General features: G+C 40.2%; 1 protein-coding gene across 1 annotated transcript in view; it reads right to left on the minus strand.

The window, feature by feature from the left end:
* The window catches only part of jdp2b (Jun dimerization protein 2b), a 9,426-nt gene extending 6,255 nt beyond the window's left edge, over positions 1-3,171 (minus strand). Inside the window, exon 1 of the mRNA XM_005734373.1 lies at positions 3,024-3,171. The gene's annotated coding sequence lies outside the window, so the exon portion shown is untranslated. The remainder of the gene's footprint in view (positions 1-3,023) is intronic.
* Positions 3,172-6,951: the final 3,780 nt, after the last annotated feature.

Consider the following 6,951-nt stretch of genomic DNA (forward strand, 5'->3'; position numbering starts at 1 on the left):
GGGTATTCTTGTGGGTTAAATAGCTGCCGAGACAAAATTAACTTTACCAGAAATTCCTCTTATGGAATTGACTTAATACTCCCAAAGCAATTCAGTCCACAGCTAGTAATAGCAATACTTTTCCTTTACAGTTTGGAGTGAGTGGGATGGAGTGCAGCACATGCAGAGCTTATCTTTTGTTGAAATTACACAAGAGAAGCCCATTTAACTGCTGCATTTTATTGCAGACTGTGACCTGAGAACGACATTTTTTCCAGGCAAATCCAAACACTAAACACCTGCAGATATGCACAAAGCATGCAGGCTGTGGCTGCCATCATTCAAACATTAGTATGTGATCTTTGGCTGTGTTCCTGCTTGGTCTGCTTCGTGCCATTAAAAACAGTCGCACATCTATATTCTGCATCTGGGTGGTCCTGGTCGAGTTATTATAACGTTACTATTTTTCCTCCATGCTGTAAGTCAAGATTAGACTGTGCATGGCACAAAGCTTAGGCTTGGCTCAGACACGGATTAAAGGAGTCAAAATGCAAAATGCTGGCAAAAGCCTTTTTAAACGTATGGATTTCACATCTATGACAAATCCAAGACAAGTCCTGTGCAATCTCTGACAACATGATATTGGCCAACCAAGTCCAGAAAATTAGATTTAATGCTGCCTGTTGAAACAATCTCAGTTCTTATGTAACTTGTGGTTGTCACTTTAATGAGGTTTCATACTTTGTCCTCTAGTGTTTCCTCATCCGCCTCATGTCAAGCATACACTTGTACAGTGCAGACACTGGAGCGATCAAACAAGCCGTTCAGTGCTTTTATTCCTCTCAAAGACTAGAAGCTAAAAGGTTTATGTTTAGCTCCACATTTAACACAAAGGGTTCCATTAATCTTTTTTTTTTTTCTAAAGGGTCCTTTTATAAGAAACACCAGTGTTTCTCTCAGTAACACCTTTGGACATGTGGCTGTTTGCTTCCACAGTTTGCATCTAGTCTCCTTGGCAAAAAGGTTTTTACAAACCATGTGGAAAGGCTTATGGGGGACTACAATGTGATACTGATAATGTGATACCCATAGCAGTGAATGGCTGCTCCCCCAGCATTTTAGTATTAGCACCACTGAGCCTGGCTGTTGCATAGTTGGCTCGCTCGCCTGCAATGCGTCTGCTGTCTATTGAGTGTACTGAGGTGCAGCTTGGCAATTCTAGCTCTCCAGAGACACACTGGAAGGCATTTTTACTTAAAATAAACTCTGTGCGCCCACGTCCAGCCTCACAGCCCCGTCGGCCCCGCGCTGCCTGTCGGCTCGCCAGCCCTTCCCCATTAATCCACTGCAGCGTTCCATTTATGCAGAAACCATCCTACGGATGTGCCCAGGCAGGCGCTGGGGCATTTAAACCCTCTGCAACATGCTCATTCACTTAGACCCACACAAACACAGACACAGACACAAAGGAAGCATACAGTATATAAAGAGCACACACGAATAGTTTCCCCTGCGTGGCATATAGCTGTACGCTGCACCCGCTGAACGGTATGCACCTCCATATAGGAAAAAGCTGAACCTATGAACTTGCAAGTGACAACCATCCCCTACCAATCATTTTTCCAATTCCACGATTGGCCTCTAACCTTGAGGTCAACAAGGGCAGATAAGCTGGCCTGGATACAGTTACATATACAGTAAATCTTTTTATAAGAAGTTGATAAGGGCGTGTTTTTCAGTAGCTCACACCATCAGCAAGAGGAAAACAAACAGTCGCTGTAGTAAAAAAAAAAAAAAAAGTCAAGGGTTGGAGTATGTTTATCTGATATGCAAATATACATCTAAGCACCACGCGCGTGCACACACACACAACCCCCACCCCCCTACACACAAACAGAGTTTCCTCTCAGCTCCCAGAAAACTATACTCAAGCATTTGGGGGCCAAAGCAAAGACTACAAATGTAAGCCAATAGGAACACACATTCTTGGCTGTACTCCCATGCTCCCAAAGAAATCTCACACTTCATTTGCATTACTTATATTTCACGGTGAGCTAACAGCACCAAGATATTTTCTTCTCAAGAGAGCATCTCTGATAAATCGCATCTAGATTTGTCTTAAATTGATGCAACTTTGTTTGGAAAGTTTTACAATCTCCAGTGGACCCCTTATTTTGTTGTTAAAATGTCATGTTAAAGACAGTTTTTAAGGATCCGACACGTTTCCCCCGTTTTGTTTCTGTTTTATGTTATTATAATGTAATAACTTTGGGGCTGACAAACCAAACAGGAATAAAATAAATAATGGGTGTTAATTCTGCAGACCTGACCTGCACGTCTTATCTTACAGCTCCCTGCAAAATTTTTGCATGGAGAAGCTGGACTGGACTAAGAGTCCGATTTTAACGCCAATGCACAGAATGACTGTACAAAAACTTTTCAGACACATGTTTGCTGAAAGTGAAAGGGTACAGCCTTGCAGAGCCATGTAGCTCGCTGTAACAGGCTAGCGTAGCTAGCGGTTAACTTTGAAACTCTCAATGAGTGTAAGCCGTTGCATAACTGTCTTCAGAAAGCTAACCGACGCTTGAGTTTAGCAACACAGAAAGGAAGAATCCCGAGATGAAAATACACCCTGACACAAGCGGGCTATAATTTAGCTAACGAGGCTGTAAATAACGAGCTATAAAGCGACAGTTGCTACAACAGTTGTAACAACAACGGGCTTAATGGTTGCGGACGCAACAAATTGACTTCTGCGGTAGGAGCACGGAAAACTTTAAAACTGTAAGGAAACTAGGACTTTCTCGAGCAGCTGAGTGACAGTAGGTTTTAATATAGGAATACGTACATAAATGTCTCACGGGAATTTGTAATACATACCGAGGAAAAAATGCACTGTGGTAAATGTCTACAACGTAGTAAAAAAAGTGTGAGAAAAATGCAAAAACACGAAGCCTGGCATTTTAGCTAAATACGAACACAGAAACAAAGACTAGGAGGCAACGGCAGCACATATCTCGACGCTTCGCTAACACACTTACCTGTTGTAGGTCCAAAAAAATCCGCAGTATTAGGAGGACCGTGTGGGAGTCAGGAGTCGGATGTGGGGTTTTGGGACTAAGTGAGGTCGTTGCATCAGCCCGTTTAAGTACTGAACTCGCTCAGGAATGCGGAACTGCTGCGTCAGACGTAAGCATGGATGAAAATAGGAGGACGACTGAGGCCCCGCCCATAGCAACAAGAAAACATACACAGACTGCGGAGAGGAAAGTTTCAGCCCGGGGGACACACGGAGAGAAAGAGATAAGCACTCCCGGGTAAATACACGTCTGCCACGGCAATAAACGAGTCAATAAATAAAATTGTGACTGTAAACACACCGCACTCATCTTAGCTGCGGGTGTTTGGCACTGCCAACAACAAAAATATAGACTACCAGTCTAAGTAGTAAGTTATTTATAGCCTTTAATAAAAAGGTTATGTTGCAATGTGACAGTTTTTATCAACCATATCAGTACGTGCAGCGCTAACAAGTCCCACACAAAGAGATTTTCATAGTCATTGTTAAATTAAGACAGGGGTTGTCAAACATAAGGCCCAGGGGGGCAGAGACTGCCTGTGCAAAGGCTTCAGTCCCGCCTACTTGATGGCTTTGAACAACGTGAAAGAGATCACAAACTTCGGACTTTTAACTTTATTTTAGTACGTTTTACAGCTTTTCCCATTAATAACGACCCCACCCATGGCCATTCAGACTGGCCTGAGTAATTAAGCAATATAATTACTAGATATAATAATAGAATAATACAATTAAAAGGTAAAGTTAGATTTTTATAGCACCATCTGCTTTTTTTTGGAAATTAACAAAAAAAACAACAACACATTTTTATATAATTACAGGGCAGTCTGGTCAAATTACAGAACCTTCTATCTTTCATTTATTTCTTATATTTTAAGTCCATATAGTTGTGCTGACAGATGTACTGCAGGAGCATTTCTTTTTCAGGTAGAAAACTGTAACCTGCTGTTAAAATCACACTTGTTTTTCTCATATTAGGATATCTTAAGGATTCCATTTGCATGTCTGTGAAGGTTCTCAGTCATCCAGGTCATGGTAATCTAAGAAACTTGATTGGCCTTCTTCAAGTTTCTTGAAGAGGTTTCACCTCTCATCCGAGAAGCTTCTTCCGTTCTAAGATCTTTAGATTCAATTTGTGTTTACTCTGACAGAACGTGAGTTTCACTAGTCTGGCCCACTTAAGATCAAAGTATGTGGCCCACAATGTAAAATCAGTTTGACATCCCTGATTTAAGACATTTTTAGAGGCCCAAAGATATGAAAGCAATTCATGCATGGTTTAATTATGACTTACCAGTTCAGTGCATATGAAAATGTATTATTTGTGACCATTAAGGCCTCTAACATTCCCCTTTCCTTCTGTTGTTTTTCATTTGAATATAAATAAGATATAAACTACTGTGAAAAAATCTTGAAGGAGCTCCCATTTCTTTATATTTTTCTGGAAAAACAGCACATATGTGCACTGTTTTATTGAAACACACAAATATAAATGGAAATGCACTTTAAAAGGCAAAAACTGAAATTGAGTTTGTGCAATTCTAACAAGAGTGAAACACAATATTCACATTTTATTCAGCACAGTCTGAACTTTTGACTGACAGACCTGCCCTGTGATTTATAGATGGCTGTAGACGCTCACTGTTGCACCTCTCTGCTGACGTCTTCAACACACGTCAACAATGATTTGATCCAAAGACGTCAAATTTGGATTTATCAGTCCATAAGACGTATTGCCACTGATTCTCAGTCTTGTGTAATTTGACATACCTCAGCCTTTCCTTCCTGTTTCGTATCTCTTAGATTATATGATTGCACTTGATGAATGAAAATAAAAATGACTACAAAAAATATGAGCATTAACTAGTATTCACAAGAAAGAGGAAGGAAAAAACTTAAACGTAGTAATTAAAGTAATCTTTCTAATCTTGTGGGAGCACTTATTTAACCTGGGCATTCTTACGTGGCGCATATACACTGCTTGCATGTACTAATATCTTTATTAAAGTGATATTACTGATGAGTAGATCACATAAGCCTGCAGTGTTTTTGCAGAAGTGTTAAGAATTGACTGAGCATTGATTTAACTGATTTAACTGAACTGATTTAAAAATATTTTTATGCAAATCCCTGGAAAAACCTAGTCTGAGCATAGCCTCACAAAGGGAATGCTGACATTGGAGTCCTGCAGCCTACAAACAAAGAACCAAACAAAAAAAAGTCTCAATTGAACATCTGGAGATTAAATGTTTTTGAACTCTTCCACTGAAAACTAAGATCTCATGTTTGCTGTGGAGAATGAAAGTGGAAAGTTTGTGCCAACCTCATATCTGATTTTAACGTGCATGTTAATGAGCAGAATCTCTGACTTCACTTTTAGTTTGTAAATAGGCTTCTTTAGGCTCTGTCATATGGAAACTTGAAGCCTGTATTGCGTATGATCTACCTATTCAATAAAGTACACTACTTACAGAGGACACATACATATTTTTAGGGGATTTATGTTTTTTAAGGGAAAAACTATAGTATAGCAGTATAATTCAGGGGATGTTTAAGGTAATTTCTGTTGTTTTCAATTTAATCTGACGACTTGCTTTTCAGTTGTCAAGTTTCTACTTCAGTTTCCTTGTTGTGTCATAAACAAAACTACATCTGAAGGTGTTTTTTGGAGAGTTGGCACCACAGTTTCACTGCACTTCTTTCACCTTGTTTTTCACCCTTTACCCTTTTGGCTCTCAAAGGTACAGCTGCAGCTGCAGCATACCTTTTCTTAGAAAAGTTCAACACGAAGGTAAAAAAAAATGTGGTTAAGGAAGTTTGTTGCACAAATAAAACAGTCGGTCCTGCAGGGTATTTGCACAATAGCTACCCTGAAAGACCATTTTTGTTTTCTTTATTCATTCCTGTGAACAACCGTGAACAAAATTGTGCTGAAATATTTCTAAAGGTGGTTCCAGAAAGTTCTGAAAGCCTCATCCTAATGCTTCCCTCTACTGTGGGCAACAGAAACTACATCTAACTGGACATTTCTACTTATAGGGACGTGCAGTTATCGTTTTAAAAGGCTACAAACAAACTGTTGCCACTACAAGGAGTTGCTTTTTGCCCTCTTTCACTTTATAGCAGTGTTGAGTTATGCATCTCCTTTTATATATTGCAGATACAGCTGAGAAGTTGTGCCACAATTTGAAAATGGATGTAAACAGCGCTGTCACCCCCAAACACTGCTATTGTTTTCTGGTAAATCTTCAAACTGCTTTAAAAGCACCTTATCTTAACACACCAAGCCGTCCTCATTGTCTCTTATTGCATGTCATGTTTTTATCTTCAACATCAGCTTAGGCTCAGTTTTGGTTTTGCACGATGCCAGCTCAACTGTTCGACCTATAAAAAGCGGCTGAGTTATTGGAGGCTCACCAAAATGCCCCGCTCTGTTCCTTTTTTTAGATTCTAATTTGGTTCTCTGCTGTGATTTATGCCTCGCATCTGACGGCAGGTCGGGGCCGACTGTGCGTCAGAGTCACTCTTAACGCAGATGACAAATTTTTAGGGGAGACATGTGGAGTTAATAAAGCAGAACTGAGTCCATGACCAGACGGATTATTATAAAACACGAGGGTCCTGGACGTCTGTGGTTAAAACAGAGGTAGCACTCCCTTTGCAGGTGTAGGCTTTCAGCCGGGTTCCTTTGTGCCTGCAGGGAGGCAGCCAGAAATGTCACTCACTACATGAACACACATGGTGCACATTTGACATTCGAAGACAGAGCCATTACTCACAAAAACAATGAGCCTTGATAATGAAACTAAGAAAATAACACAGCGTGGTATACAGGCAAGTGTGTAGAGCACGTTAGTTAAAGGAAAAAGATCTTTAGTGAGTGTGTAACA

Source organism: Pundamilia nyererei, unplaced genomic scaffold, assembly GCF_000239375.1.
Source record: "Pundamilia nyererei isolate P.nyererei 1_Seehausen unplaced genomic scaffold, PunNye1.0 scaffold00058, whole genome shotgun sequence".
Classification (NCBI taxonomy): domain Eukaryota; kingdom Metazoa; phylum Chordata; class Actinopteri; order Cichliformes; family Cichlidae; genus Pundamilia; species Pundamilia nyererei.